Source organism: Rhinolophus sinicus, chromosome 16 (assembly GCF_057876585.1).
Source record: "Rhinolophus sinicus isolate RSI-liver-muscle chromosome 16, RSI-T2T, whole genome shotgun sequence".
NCBI classification, from domain to species: Eukaryota; Metazoa; Chordata; class Mammalia; order Chiroptera; family Rhinolophidae; genus Rhinolophus; species Rhinolophus sinicus.
In genome coordinates this window covers 105,103,097-105,126,477 of record NC_142516.1, presented here as the reverse complement: position 1 = coordinate 105,126,477, position 23,381 = coordinate 105,103,097, and the positions used below count along the sequence as shown (strand labels likewise).

At 35.9% G+C, this 23,381-nt stretch overlaps 1 protein-coding gene and 1 pseudogene across 6 annotated transcripts in view; one reads left to right on the top strand and one right to left on the bottom strand.

Annotated features, from left to right (window-relative positions):
• CAB39L (calcium binding protein 39 like) overlaps positions 1 to 23,381 on the top strand; it is a 138,126-nt gene that overhangs the window by 14,976 nt on the left and 99,769 nt on the right. For 3 of the 6 annotated variants that reach the window (XM_019748037.3, XM_074329935.2, XM_074329940.2), the window contains exon 2: positions 4,434 to 4,509. The exons of 1 other annotated variant lie outside the window; for it this stretch is intronic. The gene's annotated coding sequence lies outside the window, so the exon portion shown is untranslated. The remainder of the gene's footprint in view (positions 1 to 4,433; positions 4,510 to 23,381) is intronic. 2 more of the 6 variants (XM_074329936.2, XM_019748039.3) reach the window with 1 other exon arrangement.
• Positions 19,640 to 19,921, bottom strand: LOC109456041 (large ribosomal subunit protein eL37-like; annotated as a pseudogene).

The window sequence follows — 23,381 nt, the reverse complement described above, 5'->3', positions numbered from 1 at the left end:
ATGATGACAATTCTCTAAATTCAGATCTCTCCAGACACCTTAAAAAAAAAACCACAACAAAAACAAACAAAAAAACCATACAGATCTATAAGGGGAGCAAATGAAACCACCACTACCCTTGTCTCAATTTCAAATTATGGGCATGTAGTGAAATAAACACTGAAATGTAGAAGAGCCAGCAGTGCTGGAACCTACGCTGAAGTGGCAAGTGAGGTTGAGACTGTTCAGAACAGACGACAGATAAGCAGGACCAAGGGTCAGTAGGATGCAGATGAAATAACTAGAAAGAGAAAGCCCCATCCTCAGGAAGGAAATACTAGAGGTTTGAGAACTGTTAGGCAAAAGGAGGGGAACTGAAAGTGTGCGGGACCAAAGAGGCAGTCTCAGAAAGGCCCTGCTTCTGGGAAAAGAAGATGACTTGGAAGGGGCACCATGGGGCACCATTTACCTCAAGGCTTGGTGGTAACGAGAACGAAGAGGTAGTAGAAATTAAGGATCTTGGTGAAACAGAATAGATGATAGATCAACCTTTTTCCCCTTTCAAAAAGGAGTCATTGATTTAAAAACTGTTCTTTATTATACCAACAGGAGGTGCTGTTGAACTAAAAAATCCAGTCATTCTTCCAAATCCCTCATTCCTGTTTGTTTACTATAGTTACCTGGTTCAGCAAAATCAAAACACTTCAAAATGAACAAAAAATGGTAGACAGCATCCATATAAAGTTACTGTAAGTAGAAAACATAAAGTGAGTCAAAATATTTCAGATGATGAAAAGTCTCTCCCAGAACATTCAGCTACAGAGCTTAAGAAAACTACAGCACAATACTCTTACCTGAATTACATATCGTTAAACAAGACTTTTCAGAGGAAAAGTCTCAAATACAAATTCAGAACCTCAAAACAAATGTACTAAAAGTGGAAGATATGAAAAGGGAATTCACTGAACTCAGGAAATAAAATGAAGAAAAAGAAAAGCCATGTTTTAAAATGAAGTTAACATTCAAGGTAACTGAAGGAGAATAAATTTGACTGAATATAAGGGACATTGAGGAAAGCATAAAGACAGCCAAAAGAATTAAAATTGAATGAAGGAAGATGAAAAGAGAGAAAAAGTGGTTGATATAGACAATATGTAAAATTAGATTTCCTAAGAAGAAAAAACAATAATAGAGGTAATATTTAAACTTCAATCCATGAAAACTTTCTGGAAATAACAGAAGGCTTAAATCTACTTATTGAGAAGTCTTACTGTGTACTGGGAAATTTTATCTAGAATGGTTAACTCTGAGTCATGTCCCAGTAAAACTATTGGTCTTTGAAGATAATGAAAAATTCCTCTGGGTTTCCAGGCAGAAAGAAGTTAGCAACAAACTTCTCAACGGCAAAATACAAACCAAAACAGCTATGGTACAAATTTAAAGGCTATGAAATTGTAAGCCAAGGATTTTATAACTATGACTCAATCCCAGAAAAAAAAATAAAAACCATGATAAATCCCACTGTATTAAAAAAAAATTACATGATGAGCAAAGTTAAAAAACTGACGATGTGAGAAGAGATCTTTAAACTTATACCACAAAGAGCAAAACTGCTTAAGAATCAAGGGAAATGACCAACAACCCAGTAGAAAAATGTGAGAGATGAAAACAGTTCACAGAAAAAGATATGCAGATGACAAACATATAAAAGATGTTCAACTTTAGTCGTATAAAGAGAAATAAAAATAAAAGCTAAACTAAAAGTTACACTAAGCTTCTCACCAAATGTAAAGTTATAATACATACTCTATAGATCCTGGGAAACAGGCACTTTGATGCATTGCTGATAGAGATACAAAAACACAAAGCTCAGGAGAGAATTTGGCAATATCCAGCAAAATTGCCTATGCATTTATCCTTCAATCCAGCATCTAACTTCTAGGAATTTGTTCTAAAGACACTGGCATAAAATATAAATGGGCATTTGTATAAGATTAGTTACAACAGCATTACGTATTAGCAAAAGCTTGGAAACAATCAAAATGACTTAATAGGGAACTGATTAAAGTATATGCAACAATGGAACAATCTCTAGGTAGATGGTGTCCCTTTCAAGTCACCTTTTCCCCCAGAAGTCATAAAGAGATGTAGAAAGTTTCCATGTACCAATATACAGTGAGATGCAGAATATATTATTCAGTGGAAAAAACCCAAAGGCACATGACAGTAAACAGAGTAATCTATATGTAGGGGAAAAGTGCCAGTGATGGAAAAGAGATTTCTCTAAATATAACTTGATTATATAGTTTTAATCTTAGACTCATGTGTGCTTATGTTTACAGGTTCAAAAATAAAATTATATAAAAAGGTAGAAAGAAAAGAAAAATCTCAAAAGGAACTGAAACACATTTACACAACTATATAGCATTTTGGTGATATACCACACAAGAAAAGGAACATTTCTAGTGACGTTAGAACATAGATTTTGGATTGTGCCTTCTTAATGGAGTATATTCAGTATTATTATTGTTGTATTGCTATTTTAAAAGTATTTTATGTATATTTTTGGATAAAATAAGTGTTGCAAAATGTTGAACAAAACTTTAGAAGTTTATCAACTTTTTATTTGATACATCAACTTTCTTATAACTTAAATCTAGTCTGGAAAGTCCTTCAACAGATTAAGTAAAGTGGAAATTAAGCACAAAATTGCACAGAAAGACAGCTAACATAATAGAGTACACGTTATATGTCAAGAACTGTTATAGGCCATATATGAGGTCAGACAATTAAGTTCGTGAACTCATCCTAGAAAAAGTGCTACATACCTCATTGCTGAATATCACTATGGTCACCTTCGAAGTCCTCCCCTTGGGAAGCTATGCATCTATGCCAGCACCTAGTCCACCCTTCAAAGCAATTTTGGAACTCTTTCTGGAATGGCCATCATGGCTGTCATCATATTATCCTTGATGTGCTGAATGTCATCAAAATGTCTTCCTTTCAATATTTCTTTTACCTTCAGGTAAAGAAAGTCATTGGGGGCCAGATCAGGTGACTAGGGTGGGTGTTCCAATGCAGTTATTTGTTTACTGGCTAAAAACTCCCTCACAGACTGCCGTGTGAGCTGGTGCACTGTTGTGATGCAAGAGCCATGAATTGGCGAAAAGTTAAGGTCGTCTAACTTTTTCACGCAGCCTTTTCAGTACTTCTGAATAGTAAACTTGGTTAACTGTTTGTCCAGTTGGTCCACATTCATAATGAATAATCCCTCTGATATCAAAAAAGGTTAGCAACATCTTTGCAACAAGTTTGCAAACTTAATTGTCAGACTTCACATGTGCGTCTTTGGCTCTTTGAAACTCGTGATATTATTTTCCTAAGAGGTTCAGAGAGGTTGAGATTTAAAACCAGCCCTTTGTGACTCCAAAGCCTGTTATTTTTCTACTACATTATTGCAGGATATGTATCAAAAATTGAGAAGAAAGAACATTAGGAGCTAAATGTTCTATTTAAACCAGTAGCTGCTACTCAGAAAATAAAAATGCAGATCCAAAGTCAGTGATTTATATGTTCTTCATGCTAAAGCAATGTATTAAAGGAGAGAAGTGTAAATTTTCTCTTATTTCTGATGGGAAAATGTAAACACACACACACACACACACACACACACACACACCGTTATATTGACATTGGAGATACAAATTTTATAAAAGTTTCATTGATGACTGAAATTAGTAAAAGGTGCAAACTAAAAGTATGACAAAGCAGAAAACAAACAAACAAAAAACTAGTGGGCATGAGTTTTCAACATGCCGTTAAAAGCAAAACCCTTCAAAGTTTCCCTGTGTGACACTTCAAAGCTCTTCTAAGCTTTGCACAGCCTTTTTGTAACCATTGGCCTTTAAGATACTAGTTTAAATAAGTTGTATTTCCACCTGTGGATGATGAGGGCTGATGAGATTTCAGAGGTGCTAGAGCAGGGGTGTCCAAACTGCGGCCCACGGGCCAACTGCAGCCCGCAATCCATTGTTAATTGGCCCACAGCAAATTCCAAAAATATATTTAGTTTACTTAAATAAACCAGGTGAGGCAATACGTACTTCACCTCGAGTGAGTGGCCCGGCTGTTTGTGTATTTTACTGCATATGGCCCTTGGTAAAAAAACGTTGAAAACAAGGTTGGACACCCCTGTGCTAGAGTTTCCCTCAGCCAAGCCAGCCCTTTACACTTCTGGTTTCCCCTGATGACAAAATATTTTCATTCAGTTCAATACTACTTTTTAAAAGATCTATCACTTGAAGTAGTTAGAGTAGGGGGATTTTTCTATTTTAATTTGATTTATCTGTATATAATTATGATGGAAATTTAATTTATAATTCTATATACCTGATAACCATAAGAAAATATGTTGAATTTTCAAAATTAACTTTGAAGCCTTTCTTTTTCCTCAGAAGCTGGGTTGATCAGTGACTTTGGTGAAGGCTGAGAAAGTTGAAACAAATTTGCAGATGATACACAACTTCTGAGGTAAGCTAATATAATAACTCCATCAAGACTAAGTGTTTTTGACAGACTTGCAGACCACAGTAACACACTAACATAAAATGTATCACTAATAAATGCAATACCCTAATTTAAATTTTACAAAGTAATAGCAGAAGTATTAAATAGACTTCCATTTCTGGCAATTCGATAGACTATAGATCCACCAAATATGTAAAATATTAGATTCAGTATTTGAAAAAAAGAAATCCCTTTAAAATGAGTGGATAAACTTATAAAAAAAAAAAAAAAGAAGAAGAAGGGAAACTTTCTGGGGCTAGAAACAAAACAAGTACATTCTATGAGGTCAGCAAGTGCTAAAGTCACTGAATACTTTGGGAGCGTCCATGGATTTGTGCTGCCAGAGAAACTTGTGCAGGGAGAGGAATGGGGACTGGGGAAAATTCCTTGACTTCTGCAAAGTGTAGGGGGCCTGATCAGAGACCATTTTGGAGAAGTGTATAGCTCTGGGTAGAGTTAAAAACTACCTTAATAAGTTCTGATAACCAGCTCACATTCACTTGGATTTAAAATACACTATTTTCATGGTCCCTAAAACTCCACAAATAGAGTTTTAATTTAAAATGGACTTGGGTCTGTAATGCTTTTTGGTACCTGGCAGAAACAATCACAAATCCTCCATGGAGGGAGTTATCATCCCATTATCAAATAATCATAATTAAAATTCTAACAGATAAGCTCATATACATATAAAAATTACAAAACATAGGGGGAAACAAATCAAAACATTTTTGAGCAAGAGTCAGCAGAAACCAAAAACAACTAAAACAGATCTACAGAGATTTCACCTATTAGAATCATCCCATACATAGAATAAATGTTTAACATGTTTAATAAATTAAAAAAGGGATTTTAAAATATAAATAAAGAGTAATAGACTATAGAAGTGACTGGGCACATTCAAATAAGAACCTAATAGAATATCAGAAATGAAAATATAATTAAAGAACTTAAAAATGAAATGGTATGTTAAGCCAGCATGTGAGGCACAGTTAAAAATAGAAAATACATAGAAGGCCATACACAGAGAAAAAAGATATAGAAAATAATAGAAGAGATTATGAGATGATCCAATCAGAGTTCCACAAAGAAAGCATGGAATAGAAATGAGGCAATATCCGTAGTTGCCATTAAAAATTTTCCAGAATTGATGAAAAACACAAATCCTCACGTTTAAGGAGTCCAGTGACTACTAAGCAGGGTAAAGAACAAGAAACACTCATTTTACTGTTGTCAAGCTGCAGAATGCCAAGTGCAGAGTAACCAGTAGGTCACAACCCACATTTTAAAAAATACTATTCTAACTGGTGTCAACTAATGGTCGTTGGTGCCAATTCAACGCCAACAGGAATCCCCAGTTTGAGGTGCAGTGAAGAAGGAAACTTTATTCAGTGCAAACAGCTCAATCATGGCTGTGGAACCTAGTGTTATAGCTCAATTATGAAGCAAGGCTGTGAGGTAGCCCTGGGGCAATGCGGCCCTCGGGCAAGGTCCCTCTCTGGCTAAATAGATCTGTTCTGCACTGGTCTGCTCCACTCTACTCCGGAGTGTTTCAGCTACAGCAGGGGGAACGCAGTCTTCTGTTCAGTGGAAAGGAAAAGTATGCTCACCCAGCCAGAGGGGAGCTGACTTATATAGACAGAAGTCCCCATCCATGGTCTCTCATTGGTCTGTCCTCATGCAAATGAGGACTCCAAATCCTCACAGTTTAATTGGTCCAAAAGGCACTATCCTGATTGGTCAGTGAAGATGCTGATGGGGGAGATAGCTGTGCAGCTCTGATTAGACAGGGATAAGCCTCAGTCCTTTGGGTTGAAATAGATTTCCAGGAACTCCTTCATAAGAGCTAGTTCAAGTGGCAGGAACACAGTGCAGGCAGACAGGTCAGTGCAGGAGGCAGGCAGGTCAGTACAAGCTTCTCCCTGAAGTGCAGTTCGTGGGAAAGGCCCCTGTGTACAAATTACTGCTAGGTTTTTTTTTTTGTTGTTTTTTTTTAATTTTAGCCCAGTTAGCCCCCAGGAGGCCTTCTCAGTAGGTATCTTCCTTCTCAGGGTCTACAATGGTATACTTCTAGAAGAAGGAAAATGTACTAAAACGAAGGTATGAAATTAAAGAAGAAATAGGGAATGAAGAAAACATGAATAAATCTAAGCCAACGTTGGTAGAAGGGAACAGTAATAATAATGTCAAATTTGTGGTCAACAAACAAGGTAGAACCACAATACTGTACTGTCCTGCGCAGTATGTAAGCTATCAGGGTTAGTTGGAATTTCAGTATTCTAAGGTCCATGTACTGTGTGAACTGAAGGTAGACATATTTCAAATGTAATCACTAAAAGAAGACAAATAAATTGTTTTTCTTAAACCAGAAAAGGAAAATAATGATGTGAGGGGAATACACAGTAGTAGGAAAGAAATAAGTACTTACTTTTTTTCCTCTTTTATCAGCTTAGTTATTTTGAGATTCATCCATGTCATTGTGTATATCAATAGTTTATTCCTTTTTATGGCTGAATAATAATGTCATTTTATGGGTATACCTCATTCTTTTGTCCATTCACATATGGATAGAAATAGGTTGTTTCCAGTTTTTTGCTAGTACAGGTAAAGATACTATGAATATCATGTGTAAGTTTTTATATGGGCCTAATGCTTTCTTTTCTCTTGGATAAATAGCTCGGAGTGGAATAGTTATATCATACGATAGGTGGAGGTTTGGCTTTTTAAGAAGCTGCCAGACTTTTTCAAAGTGGTTATCAACAGGAAAATGAATAACCAAATGATGGTATATCTATACCATGGAATACTACTCAACAGTTCTTGTAACAAAGTGGATAAATCTCAGTGGATTAATCAAAGTGGTTGAACAATTATGCTACATAAATTAAGCCAGACAAAAAAAGAATACATACTATTTGATTCCACTTATAAAACTTCTAGAAAATGTAACTAACTTATAGTGACAGAATGCATATGAAATGTGGCTGATGTAGCAAAGGTTTCTATGAAAATATGAAAGGAGCCGATATGACATTGTAAATATTAAACAGCAGGAATTATGAAGATTCAGATTTTAATAACATCAGGCAAATAGCCTTAGGCAGCCATCGCTTTCCAGTTATGCACCGCTAAACTATGCAGATACATTCTGAGATACGTCATTAGGCAATTTCATTGTTGTGCGAACCTCATAGCTTGTATTTACATGAACTTAGATGGTGTAGCCTACTACGTACACACCCAGGCTACATGGTATAGCCTGTTGCTCTGTGGGGGAAGAAAAATAATTTTCCCTCTACCCTTCTGAGTTCTTGGCTGAGACATTCCTGTATTAAAAGACAGATTAACAGGAGAAAAACAAACAAAGCTTAATGAGATATATACTTCTTATATACATGGCGGAGACCCAGGAAACTGAGTAACTCAAAGTGGTTGAAGCCACTACCTTAAATGGCATCTTCAGCTGAAGACAAAAGTCAGTTATGAGAGGTGACCAGGAAAAGCATAGCAAACAAGGGTAAATAAGGTTGTTATGCAAATTTTAGTCCTTGTCTTCTGCATTGAGAATTTCCAGAGATAAGGTCATCCTGTCTTTTCTGGTAGAGCAGGGAAGAAGCCTTTATTTATAAAATGAGATTTCCTTTACACATGTAAATGTATTTTACAAAGGGTAACTTCTACTTGGTTTTGGTAACTTCTCCAATGCTTGCTGTTTCTTAAAATTAACCAGTCTAAAAGCATTCTTATGCCAGAGAGAGATATTTTGGGGTGACAAATTCTGTTCCCCTACAGCTCCTCCTAGGCTACAAACCTGTAAAGCATATTCCTGTACTGAATATTGTAGGCAATTGTAATGCATTGCGAAGTATTTGGGTAATGTGTTGTGTTACAACATTGGGATGGTTATGACATTACTAGGCTATAGGAACTTTTCAGCTCCATTAGAATCATACAAAACCACTGTCGTATATGTTGTGGTTCGTCATTGACCAAAACATCATTATGCAGCACATGGCTTACTTGTCTCTTCTTTGTACCAGGAATATACTGGGCCCTGGGACAGACAACTCTCCTAGCATGTACGAGCTTGAATGGACCTGGCCAAATTTAACATTTTCACCCCACCATATGCTCCAGTGGCTGACCAGTACCTCTTCTGAATGACCTGTTTGTCTTTTAAAATAGATATGATAACATTTTCAGTAGGGTTATAGCCATGTTTTATGGGTCTGGGAGTCATTTTGTGTCTCTTAGGTAATGTACAGTAGCCCCCCCCCCGCCCCCCTTATCCATAGTATTAGTTCCCAAGATTTCAATCACCCATGGTCAACTGAGGTCTGAAAATATTAAATGGAAAATTCCAGAAATAAACGCTTTATAAATTTTAAATTGCATGCTATTCAGAGTAGCATGATGAAATCTCTCACCGTCCTCAGTTTTGTCTCCAAGTTGCATAAGCTATCTGCCCGTTAGTCATTTAGTAGCTGTCTTCATTATTAGATGGGCTGTCCTGGTATCACAGTGCTTGTGTTCAAGTAACACTTATTTTACTTAATAGTGGCCCCAAATTGCAAGAGTAGTGACGTTCGCAATGACGTTCGCAATTCAGACATGCCAAAAAGAAGCTGTATAGTGCTTCTTTTAAGTGAAAAGGTGAAAGTTCTCAATAAGCAAAGAAAAAACATCATATGCTGAGGTTGCTAAGATCTAAGGTAAGAACGAATCTATCTGTGAAGTTGTGAAGAAGGAAAAAGAAATTTGTGCTACTTTGCTGAGAGAGAGAGCATGAGAGAGACCACATTCACATAACTTTTATTACAGTATATTATTACAATTGTTCTATTCTATTATTAGTTATTATTAATCTCTTACTATGTCCAATTTATAAATTAAACTTTATCATAGGCATGTATGTATGGGAAAAAACAGTACATATAGGGTTCAGTACTATCCACAGTTTCAGGCATCCACTGGGGGTCTTGGAACATATCTCCTTCAGATAAGGGGGTATTACTGTACATGCCTACTCATTTTCTATGGCAAATTTTAGAGTTAAATTCACAGTGTTCATATTTTTTATAGTAATTCCACATTATTGGAGTTATCCAACTCACCTTGTCTCCATATATCTACACCATAAAGAAATTTATCTTGTTTCATATCAATTAGCAGTATGAGAAAGGTACACATTTCTCCTTTGTAACTAAGTTTAAATTAAACATCAGATCAAAATAACATGAATATCAATAAATATTGTTTAAAGTATTTTTGTTATTTGAGCTTATTTTTTAATTCTTTATATGTATTTGACATGAATAATTCATGGGTTATTTAGTATTATCACCTACCCATATCTAAAAAGTCACAAGGAGCATTTAGAGATATTATTTTTATCCCTATATGTATCAATAGAGACAGGAATAGTTTGGGGAGGAAAAATTTGTAAAAAAATGTTTTTTTCCAATTAAATGTCCAAGGCTCTCTTCTATCCCTTTTAATTGAATCAAAGATATTGCAATCTTGAAGAAATACCATTTATATCTAATTCACTAAGTAACCGTGAAAGAAATGTTAAGAAATAAAAGATCTTCAAAATATATTTGAGAAATTGTGAGGATGTCATTTTATAAGAGCGCACAATTAGCATTGTTCAGAAGCAACTGTGAACATAGAATTTAACGAATAACCAAGAAAATGAAAAAGAAGTCTGAATAAAGATCTTATTTTGATTTATAGAAGACAAAGAATTCCCTTTTGTAGTCAGAGAATAGTTATTAAAAATAACTTTTAAAGCCATATTTATGCCAAAATTCTTGTGATTTCTTGATTTGTGGGAGTTGACCAAAAATGCATTTAAGTTATTCATAAACCCGTCTATTCAGAAAATATTTTTGTGGCACACATGACTTCACAAAATAATTTTTTCTAATGAGGAGAGGTTTTTAAGTATAAAAGATCAAATTACAAAGTTTTAAATTATAATTAATCAAGTGTTTCAAATATAATACTGTACAAAACCAAAATAGCTGATGTCAGTAGAAATGCCATAGCATTTGAATCCCAATGATCCCACTTACAAGTTGTCATCTAGATCAAGCCTTTTAGCCTCTCAGAGCCTTTAATTTCCTTAACTGAGGATGCTATAATAATATTCCCTTCATGTTTCTAATCTATAAAGTGGAGCTACTATAATAACATTTGCTTTATGTTCCTTTCGAGGCTTTTGTAAAGAACAGATATATGAACTTTCTTTAATATTATAAATGCTACATAGATTATAATGATGACTATTAATTTAGGATTTTTTGTTTAAATTTGTATTAACTTAAAAACAACTTTTTAAACATCTGTGAGCAAAACCATTTAATTTCTGGAATGTAGGAAGATATATTCAAAAAGTATAGTTATAATCACCAATTTGTATATCTTTTATGCTTTTTACTTAACTTTGGCCAACCATTAATTGTCTATGTAAAAAGTCATACCAAGCCTCCTACTTCTTAGCTTCTTTGCATGATTGAGGTTGAAAATGCCAGATACTTATTTTTCTAGGCTCCTTTGCACTTAGGGGTAGCCATTTTATCCTGTTTAGGTCCATGAGATGTAGAAGTTTGTTGGAGGATTTCAGAACAATGTGGGGTTCTTTTCCTAGTAAAAGAGGAGCATGTGAAAAAAAATCCTGCTTTCTTCACCCATTTTCTTCCATCCTTATTTGGATGCTGTTAAATGAGAATGTGATGCCTGGAATTGCCAACCCACTGCAATAACCAGCTTCCAAGACGTCCCCTCCTATGTTCTTGTATTCATGTCCAGCGTTCTTCCACGTTGTACCAGGATTCATCTATGTGACCAGTACAAAAAGCAGGATATTACTTTTAGATTAGGTTATAAAAGACATTGCAGTTTCCATCTTTATCACATTCTGTCTTTCTGATCCTTCACTCTGGATAAGTTAGCCATATTGTAAGCATCCCTATGGAGACGCCCATGTAGCAACAAACTGAATTGAAGCCTCCAGCTAGTAGCCATGTGACTTCCTGGAAGCGGTTCTTCCAGACCCATTCAAACCTTCAGTGCTGCCTGAAGCTGGCATCTGAGCCAGAACCATCTAGCCAACTGTTTGGATTCCTGACTCAGAAAGTGTATGAGGTAATAAATTACTGTTTTAAGTTTGTAAATTTTGGATAATTGTTATGCAATAGGTAACTAATACAGATATTGGTACCAGAAGTTGTATGATGTCATAAATACTTTTTAATGTGGGTGTGGCTTTGGAACCTGTCAGTGGGTGAAAGGTAGATGAAATTTGAGGGTAGTGTTAGTGAAAGCCTAAAGTAGACGCATTACGAGCTTTAAAGAAGTTGCCAGTGAGAACTTAAAGGAAAGTGAGGAGAATCTTTTTGGAGACTCTAGGAAAGGGGATCCTTCTAACATACTGTGTTTCCCCGAAAATAAGACCTAGTCGGACAACCAGCTCTAAACTAATGTGCCTTTTGGAGCAAAAATTAATGTAAGACCCAGTCTTATTTTACTATAATGTAAGATGTGGTTTTATAATTATAATATTATATTATTACATATTATATTATATTGTATATATTATTATATGTTAATATATATTGATATAATATATAATTATAATATATTATATTATATAAGACTGGGTCTTATGTTAATTTTTGCTCCAAAAGACATTAGAGCTGGTTGTCTGGCTAGGTCTTATTTTCGGGGAAACACAGTAGTAGCAAAAGTTTTAGCAACACTGTCACATGCGGTAATGTAGAAACTAGAAAATGTACATAATGAACTGGGTGATGTAGCTAAGGAGATTACCAACTATAGATATGAAGGTGCCACATGGTTTATTCTTGCTGCTAATAGTAAGATATGAGAGGAACAAGTATGCTAAAGAAAGGTCTGTTAAACATAAAGGAGCTGGGATATTTTGACCATTGCCAACTTCTCCAGACAGCCATTGGTGCTGAAATTAAGAAATGGCTTCTTAGGGAAGATCAAAACCAAGGCATTGTCAGTAAAACGGTCTAAGGATGATGCTGAGGATGTAGCTGCAAAATTTTTGGTTATTATTTAAGAAAGATCTACTTTTCAGTCAGATAAAGGGCCCTCTAAAATGTTTAATGATTTCTTTATTAATTTTTTATGTGTTAAATGCTTTTATTTATTAATTTTCATTTTTCAATTACAATTGGCATTCAATATATTAGGTTCAGGTGTACAGCATAGTGGTTAGACATTTATATAACTTATAAAGTGATCCCTCTGGTAAGTCATGCACCCACCTGACACCATGTATAATTATTACAAATTGCAGTATTATTGACTCTATTCCTTAAGCTGTACTTTACATCCCCTTGACTATTTTGTAACTGCCAATTTGTACTTCTTAATCACTTCACCTTTTTTACCCAGCCCCTCAACCCTCCTTACATCTGGTAACTATCAGTTTATATTCTTTGTGAGTTTGCTTCTATCTTGCTGGTTCATTTATTTTATTTTTTAGATTCTACTTATAAGTGAAATCATATGGCATTTGTCTTTCTCTGTCCAACCTATTTCACTTAGCATAATAGGTCCATCCATGTTGTCACAAATGGTGAGACTTCATTCTTTTTTATGGCTGAGTAATATTCCATTGTGTATAAACCACATCTTCTTTATCTGTTCATCTTTTGATTGGAGCATTTAATCCATTTACATTTAAAGCAGTTGTTGATAGGTATGTAGTTATTGCCATTTTATTAATTATTTTCTGATTGTTTTGATAGTTCTCTGTATCTTTCCTATTCTCTTGCTCTCTTCTCTTGTATGTTGATGACTTCCTATAGTGTTGTGTTTGGATTCCTTTGTCTCCAATTCTTGTATATCTCTTTAGATTTTGTGTCTGTGGTTACCATATACTTCATATATACCAAGCTGTGCTTATGGCAGTCTATTTTAAGTTGATGGTCCTTAAGATCAAGCACTTTATATAATCACTACCATTTTTACTCACCCCCTCCATGTTTATATTTTTGTCATTATTTTTTACTTCGTGTGTGTGTGTGTGTCCCTTATTTATTGGTGTAATTATACATGACATTCCTCCTTTTGCCTTTTAACCTTTAATCTAGTTTTAGTGTTTGTTGATCCACTACTTTTATTATGTGTTTGCCTTTGTCAGTGAGAATTTTTTCTTTGTGATATTTTCTTATTCATATTGTTTATTATTTTTTCTTCTTTATTTTTTTTTCTTTCTTGTAATACTGGTTTGGTGGTGATAAACTAATTCAGCTTTTTCTTGTCTTGGAAGTTCTTTTTCTGTCCTTCTAAATGATAGCCTTGTGGGGTAGAATAATCTTGGTTGCAGGTCCTTGCTTTTTATCACTTTGGATATTTTGTGCCAATCCCTTCTGGCCTGCAAAGTTTCTCTTGAGAAATCAGTTGACAGTCTTATGAGAGCTCCCTTGTAAGTAACTGACTACTTTTGTGTTGCTACTTTTGGGATCCTTTCTTTGTCTTTATCTTTGGCATTTTAATTATGATGTGTCTTGGTTTGGGTTCATCTTGTTTGGGACTCTTTGAGCTTCTTGGGCTTGTATGTCTATTTCCTTCACCAGATTAGAGAAGTTTTCCATCAGTATTTCTTCAAATAGGTTTTTAATTCTTTGCTTTCTCTCTTCTTCTGGTACCCCTATGATGTGAATGTTGGTACGCTTGATATTCTCCCAGAAGTCTCCTAAACTATCCTCACTTTTTAAATTCTTTTTTTCTTTGTACTGTTCTGATTGGATGTTTTATGCTACCTTGTCTTCCAAATCACTGATTTGATCCTCCGCTTCATCTCATCTGCTGTTGATGCCATCTAATGTATTCTTCATTTCACTTGTTGTATTCTTCATTTCTGACTGGTTCTTTTTAAAGTTTTCTATCTCATTTTCTATGTTTCCTATCTCTTTGTTGAAGTTCTCACTCCTTCCCTAAGTTCATCAAACATCCTTATAACCAGTGTTTAGAACTCTGCATCTGGTAGGTTGATTGCCTCCATTTTGTTTAGTTCTTTTTCTGGAGTTTTATCCTTTTCTTTCATTTAGGACATGTTTCTTTGTTTTCTCATTCTGGCTGTGTTTATTTTTATGTATTAGGTAGATCTGCTATGTCTCCCAGTCTTGGTAGAGTGGCCTTATGTAGTAGGTGTCCTGGGGGGCCCATTGACATAGTCTCCCTGGTCACCTGAGCTCCAGGGATGTCCTTTATGTAGGTTGTGTGTGCTCTGCTGTTGTAGTGGAGCCTTGCTTGCTGTTCGCACGTCAATGTTTGGGACTGACACTCAGGCTGACAGCTGTGAGGCCTGGCTGGGACTGTAGCAGACAAGCTGTTGGGTGGGACTGAATGTGTTGAATGGGATTTGCTTTAGTGGGGATCTGGTGCCTGTTGAGTCCACTCTTTGGGTATGTCATTTGTGGCACTAATTGGGTGGTGCTCTGGTGTTGGTCTGAATCTGACCACCAGGTGTGTTGGTTCTGGGGCCTGTTTGAAGGGGTTCTGGTGCAGGCCAAGGTCAGCTGCTGTCTATGTCTGGCCCGGGGCCACATGTAAGAGCTACAAAGTGATCTATGGTTGGTAGCTGCCTTTTCTGGGCTTTAGGGTACCTGAGAGTGGTTATGCTATGAACCACGGCCGGCTGACACTAGCACCAGTTTTGGAGCCACTTAGCAAGAGGTACAGGACATGCCAAAGCCAGCCACTGCTTGTTTGGGATTTGTGATCGTTTGAGAGATTTTAGGAAAGTCCATAGCATGGACCCAGGCTGGCAGCTTGTGTGGATTATTGTCTGAAAGAGGTTCAGATGGGGTCTCACGCAATCAACAGGGTAGGTCAAGAGCAGTGTTAGCCTGGTTAATGGAGACTCAGACTTGGTGCTTGCCTGAAACTGCAGTCCGGGTGAAGTGAGGGCTCAACAAAGGAACAATGGTTCCTGCAGGCACTTTAGTACAGCACAGAGCTGTCCCTCCAGCCCTCACCCTGAGGCCAGACAATTTGGTTCCTCCCCGCATGTCTCCAGTGCTTTTCAAGCTGCTGCCCTAGGGCTGGAGCTTAAAGCGAGTGCGTCTGTCAGCAAGTAAGTCCATGTACGAGCCCTTTACAAGGACCTCTGGGTCTCTAGCAGCCCTCTGTCTCACCTAGATGGAGTCCCTGCTGATTTTCACAGCCAGCTGTTGTGGGGATTCGTCCTACCTGCATTGCTTCTTTGGGCTGGGGTGCCTGGTGTGGGGCTGGGACCCCTCACTCCTCAGGAGAGACCTCTGCAGCGGAGATGTCCCTCCCAATTTCTAACCTCCACACGTAGGTGTGTTACCAGCCCATTTCACATCTCTGCCTCTCCTACCATTCTTGTGGCTTCTTTTTTATATCCTTAGCTATAGGTTCTTTTCAGGTAGTCTTCAGGTGGTTCTCAAGAATGGTTCCATAATTCAGTTGTAATTTTGATGTGGTTGTGGGAAGAGGCAAGCACAGCATTTATCTAGTCTGCCATCTTGACTGGAAGTCAATACACTTTATTTTTAAAAACAGTTTTAGATTGTTGATGTAAGAATGTCCAAACCTATAGAGAATTTTGATAAAAATGTATTTGAACCGAACAGAATTCTCCTGGAAGCAAGATCTCGAGATGCTTTAGAGAATGGCAATTTGCAGTTTCTTTTATGCATTTGAGATTAAGAAGGGAATGTAAAGAAGATTACACGAAGGTGGGAGAAAGCAAGGCAGGGATTTGACTGCAGGATTAAAATTATGTGCTCTCTTGAGGATGGTTACTTTGAAGAAGGCATTTCAGTGGTGTGTTAACTTTCATGCACAGAAACAGTGGATATGGCTTGCTTACAGCGAAGAAAAAGAGTTATGTGCCTGGGGCGTGACTACCCATCATGACCTCTCCAGATAGGAATTTGTGATCAGATCACCCTGTGAGGTTATTTTTCTGTAGAGCTCCTTTCTCGTCCACAATATTTACAGAAAAATTGCAAAGATACTACAAAGGGTTTTTATATATCCTGCAACAAGTTTATTAACTGTTACAATTAATGAACCAATATTGATTTGTTATTATTAACTAAAGTCCATACTTTATTCAGATTTTCTGGGTTTTTACCTAAAGTGCTTTTTCTGTTCCAGGATATCACATTACATTTACTTTTCATGTTTCCTTAGCCTTTTCTTGGATGTGACAGTTTCTCAGGCTTTTCTTGTTTTTGATGACTTTGACAGTTTTCAGGAGTACCGGTCAGGTATTTTGTAGAATGTTCCTCAATTTGGATTTGGTTAATGTTTTTCTCTAGAGTAGACTGGCATGTGTTTTGAGGAGGAAGATCAAAGGTAAATTGCCGTTTTCATCACATACTCTCAATGTGACTTACACTGTTCATGTTGACTGTGATCACCTGGGTGAGGTAGTGTTTGTCAGGTTTCTCCACTATCAAGTTACCACCAACCCCCTTTTCATCCTGTACTCTCTGGAGGGAAGTCACTGTGTACAATTCACACTTTAAGGAGTGGGGAGTTGTGTTTTACCTGCTGATTTTGGGGAATTCTTCTGCACTAGAGATTTGTCTCTTCTCTCCTACTTATCTGTTATTCAATCATTTATATTAGTATGGCCTCATCGATAGTAGATCTTTTGGTCTCCACATTTTCTGATGAGAAATGTACAGTCATTTGAATTGGTTTTTGATTGTAATTAATCTTATTTTTCTCCAGCTACTTTCAAGATTTTTTCTTTAGTATTCAGACATGTGACTATCGTGTATCTTGGTATGGATTTCTTTGGGTTTATGCTGTTTGGGGTTGGCTCAGCTTTTTGAATATATGGGTCTATGTTTTCTGCCAAATTTGGGAAATTTTTGGCTGTTATTTTTTCAGATACTTTTTCAGCTCCATTCTCTCTTAATCTTGCTGGGACTCTGATGGTGCAAGCATTAGATCTTTTGTTACAGTCCCACATGACCTTAAGTCTGCATTCATTTTTTTTTTTTTCCCAGCCTATTTTCTCTCTGTTCAGATTGGGCAATTTCTATTGTACTATATTCAAGATCATTGATTCTTTACTCCATCTCTCACATTCTGCTACTAGCCCATCCACTGGGCTTTTTGTGATGGTTATTATACTTTTTTATGATGGTTATTGTAATTTCCATTTGGATCTTTATATCTTCTCTTCCTTTGCTGAAACTTTCTATGTTTTCATTTGTTTCAAGCGTATTTGTAATTGCCCATTGAAGATTTTCATGAATGTTGTTTTAAATTCCTATTAAGATAATTCAAACATCTGTGTTATCTAGGTGTTGGTATCTGTTAATTATCTTTAGTCATTCAGTTTGAGATCTTATTGGTTCTTGATAGTGATTTTTGGCTGAAACCTAGACATTATGTTTAATACTCTAGATCTTATTTAAATCTATTTTTTAGCAGGCCTCTTCTGACACTGCTCTCTGAGTGAAGAGGGGTACTTCCTCATTACCACCAGGTGGGATTGGAAATCCAGGTTCTCCACTTGTCCTTTGTTGACACCCTGGGATGAGGGTCTCCTTGTTACTGCAGGGCAGGGGAGGGAGTTCAGGCTCTCTGCTTGGCCTCCGCTGATACCACCCTGGCTGGGAAGTAGAGAAGTGTCTCATTACTGCTCCCATGTGACCTCCACTGACAACATGTGGAGGGGCTGCCTTGGTTCTGCTGAGTGGTGGTAAGAGTCCTGACTCGACAAGTCCTCTTCTGGTACATTCCCTCCAAGAGGGGGAGGGACATTTGGTGACTGACAGGTGTAGTGGAAGTACAGGTTCCCCAAATGGTCTCCACAGGCACAGAAGGTGTGGCTATTGGCTAATGCTCAAGGGGGATGAATGTCCCAACTTCTGCTTGTTCCTGGTTTAGGGGAAAATGTGGGGTGACTCACTATAGCTAGTCAGGGATGGAAGTCTAGGCCTTCCATTTGGTCTTCCTTGGTGGGGGTGGAATAGGGTCTCACTTTTGGTATTTGTCTGGAGTAAAGCAGACTTGTTCTCTAAAAGTTTTCTGTCTTAACCCTTTCATGGTCCTTTGGCTAGAGTGCATTGCATGTGATAAGAGCAAATGTTTTGTGAAACTTTTACGATAATTGTATGTATGTTACTTTGTTACTCGGGTTTTCATGTCAGGTATATTTTTTATTGTGAGTCATGGTTCAAGTTTGAAAGCACATACTCTAGACGGGCCACAGCTCCTCTCACTTGGAATCTTAAGGCACCAGTCTCTAATTGTTCTGAACCCAGTAACAGGGAGTGGCATGTTCTGGCCTCACTAAAACCCAGGTTTGAAGCATCTACCCATCCATGAACAGTGAGACAGCCGGGGTGAAAGCAGGGCTTTCCAGAAGATGGGGTTCAGCATAAATGCTCGTTGGTCTGAGGAAAGCTAATACTAAAGAACACCTCAGAGTAAGCCTAAGGTGAACTTCTTTTTATAGAGAAAGCATTATTCCCTTTGTAGGTACAGGAAAAAAAAACACACCAACTGATTTTGTTTTCAATGAGTTCACCCTTTTATCCCTTAAAAGCCTGCACTTCCTCTGTGTCTTTCCTTTTAATTCAAGACAAAGAATATAGTAGCAGAACAGGAAAATGATTTATAATTTAAAAAAATTGATTGGAGATTTATTTACAAATATTTGTTGAGTGCCTACTATATGCTGAAGATAAAGCATACACAAAAGGACCCTGCTTTCACAGAGCTTACATTCTAGTGTCATTAAGTTGTCAGCTGTGAAGTAAATATCGGAGCAACAGCAAACCTCTTCCTTTCCTTTGCACTCATAACTTTCTCAACATGGGATCATGGAAACTCAGAAGTCTGCCGACTTTCCCAATATACATATGATAAAATAGTGTAGAGTGTGTACATTATAGCCATGTCAGAGCCCACATTTTAAAAAAATGCCTATTTATAGAGAAATACAGCTGTTGCTTAAAAAACATTTTTTTTTTCTCTTACAAATGCTGTGGTAGAAAATTCTATTTTTTTTCTTTTTCAATGAGAACATTTATTGAGTGACTAATTGTTGAAATCCTTAAGATGAACTGGGTGCTGATACAGCTGCCCTCTTGGGTTTTGGTGCTGTTCTTCAGGAAATCTATGCCTGAGTCTGAGGTATACAATTTTTAGGTGCTCATTCAATTACTGTATTTTATCTTTTAGCTGTGGCACTCCAGTGCTCTCTCTTGTTCTTGGCAGGGTAGCCACATTTGCCACAGGTTGACTTTTGAAGGTGGGAGGCCTTAGAGCCACAATGGTGGAGCAACGTGTGTGTCTTATTGCAATAGTTTCCAAGTGATAATGTTCCCTTCCTCATCTCATCTTCTAATTTTATCTATATAAATGTATGTGTTTATGTACATACACATACACAAATGGGTGTGTGTGTGTTTGTGTGCATATATATATGCACATGATTTAAAAATGAATCTGAAATATGTATATTAGTTCTATTGAGTTTTATTTAACATTAATTTTCTTATATGAATATATGGTGTTTAAAATACTATTTTGAAATGATTTCTCCATTAAAATCTCTTTTTTTAAAGATTTTTACTAAAAAATATAGCTAACATACAACATTGTATCAGTTTCAGGTGTACACCATAGTTGTTCAACATTTATATACTTAAAGAAGCATTAAAATCTTAATTGTTCTACCTGGAGGAGCAACTAAAAACTACATTAGAGCTTTGGGGGATAAATTTTTAATAAAACAAATTTTGGGTTCAAATATAAATATTAATGTGTGTGAGATATAATGCATATGTCTGGCACGTAATAAAACCTTGTAAATTTTGCAAAAAATAAAAAAGTAAAAATAAAAATATTATTTTGATAGCTCTATAATATTCTATTATAAGATGGTAGCACAGCATAATTTATTCAACGATTTATTTTGTGTAGATATTCCAGGCTTTCCTACTATAAATAACATTACGATAACATCATTGAATCTCTGACCATACTCGTATTTCTGATATTTTCTCAGGATAACTTTGTGGTAGTAGAATTAGTATATTAAAGAGCATGAATATTCTGGTAAATTGTTTTCTAGAAAGATTCCTAGCAGTTTTAGTCTACTCAGCAGTGTATGAGATTCTGTCTCACCACATTCTTGCAAGTGGTGTTTTATGTTTTATAAAATCGTTCTATTTCTTAGGTAAATTGATTCTGTTTCTTCTCATGGTTATGCTTCTTTTACTAAGGTAAAACCTTTTACCTACATTCTTGATTATGTATTGAAATGGAGAAATTGTCAATATTTTAGTAGTTGGCACAAGAATGGTTTTTGTAGAAAATGCTGAATTTGTTTGAAAGAATCACCTTGATTACTGATTTGTGATGAAAGTTGAATCCAGAGGGGCTTGTTCAAATATCAGAATATGACTGTTAAATTGCTTTTTAAGGAGCTGTGTCCATTGGGAAGGACTCTGTTTTGTTGAGGTTCAGGATGAGTTAGGTATACAGATTCAGAAATAGAAGCTGGGACAGAAATAATGAGAAGAAAAATTTGAAAGGCACAGGAAACATCCAGCAGGAAGGGAATAGGAACTATGGGGAGATGTTAGATGGGACTTTCCAAGTGAAATGCTATTTGTTGTATAATGTGACTCTCACCATGACCCCACGAATAAAAAATTATGGAAATTCGGAAATCACCGAGATATCTGGATTTCTTATAGAAGCCAGTGAAGAGTCTGAGTGCTGAGTGTAGGTTGATGTGGAACCAAAACATGTTTGGCCAAGTGTATTGGCAACAGCTAACATCTGGGTTGCTTCTACAATCTAGGGGATCTCTCTAACTGTATTACCATTATCTTCATTCTTTCTTTTACCACTGACTTCTGTTCTCATTGGGATATTTTGGATATTTTGATTTTACCTCTCCACAGGTTTCTTCCTCTGACAACAAATGTATGTCCCTTAGAAACCAACAATCCTCCTTGCCCACTCCATCTGAAAAACGTTTCCCTTATGTTTCCCTGTATGTTGATTATTTCTTCTTCCTTTTATACTTTGTTCAATTTATATTCTGGTGCAGTTTTCTCATATAGATAACTAAGTTGTTTTCCCAAAAGTTGTAAGATCCTTGAAGGCAGGTTCTTTGTCACAGACTTCTTTCAAATTTCTTAGAGAACCTAGTACTACAGTAGTTTGTAAAAATATCAATAAAGAGTTGTTAAAATGTAATTGACCAATAGTGGAGAATTAGCCTACAATGTGTGGTTAATTTGAAAATCAATGTAAGTCTTCAGAAATATTGTTAACATTGTTTTGAAAACAATGACAACTTTTGCATATGTTTATCAACTAGGAAAAGGCAAAATATTTAAAATGAAAAAAGTTCATTACTATTAGGTGATCATTTTATAGCTTCTTTCAAAGGAAAACTAGCATGATTTTCATCTTAATTTATGCTTATGTTATCCGTGAATAAGTTAAAGATAGATTGTAAAATAAAGAAAAAAAGAAGCAGCAGCAACCTGAATGTCTCCATATAGAGAAGTGGTTAAATAAATTGTGGTAAACCAATATTAAGGAATACTAATGTGCCTCTTTAAAAAGAATGAGGTCTATCTACCCCATCTGGCATGTAAAGAAATCAGGATCTACTTTTTAGAAACAAACATAACTTACAAGATAGCATGTGTGGTATGATCCCATTTTTAAAAATTGTGTGTATATTTAAACAAACTCTCATATATCCGTGTATGCCTGGAAAAAAATGTCAGGAAAAATAGAACTAAACTGTTAACAGTGGACAACTTTGGGGAGTATAATTAGAGAAGAAGAAGTCAGGAGATTTTTAAGCAATAGAGAAGCATATAAAATAAAAAGTTTTGTTTTTTACAGTGACCATTTATTTTGAAGTCAAAATTCAAAAATAAGTATTTTAAAAGAATCAATATAGCAAGAAAAGTACACTAGTTTGTATTTAACTTGTAAACAAGATACCATTCTGTGCATTTTTAAAGATATTTTCTGTGATTAATAGTTATTAATAGATTATAATCATATCTCCTACTCTAGATCATGTTTTATAAATCTTCAGAGTTACGGTAAAATGTGTTTTATAAAAATAATGGAATCCAACTATAGTTACTGAACTAATTCTGTAGAGATTTTTTTCATTCAATAAATTATCTGAATATGTTTTATTATAAATGCTGTGTTTGTTTGCCATAAGTGGCTTTGTTTGAATCTGAAAATTAAATATTTTGTCTAAAAGTACTTTTCATTGTTAACAAGCTTTATAACCACATAGGAAGACATACTTTGAGATTAGTTTCCTTTTGACATTTTAAACCAAGTAATTTATACTATAACTCAAGGTTTTCTGTCCCTTAACTCAGACTTCTTTCTTCGTCCTTTCTGTGTTCTTTTTAGATCCTGTTTTTTCTTCTTGGCTCCAGAGCAGCAACTCAAAAATTGTACTTTTAAAGATTTATAGCACTAATAATATGATTTTCTAACAAAATTTTTGTATAGTTCTGATTTCAATAATTTGTTGAAAAGTGAAAGTTTATCAATAGGATAGGAGTTGTTCTTTTATTAAACGGTATGTTGTGTTCTTAACTGATTCAAGCAAGAACATTTCATAAAATCATCAACTATGGAAAGAAAACAAAATAGACCCAGCATAGAAGGGCAGGAAAATATGAGAATTATTACCATTTGACTGTGGTTATAGCACTAAGCCCATTTTTGTTGGTTATGATGCTACTTATATACTGTATCTCAGGATTCCATTTCTTACCTCACCCTCTGTTATT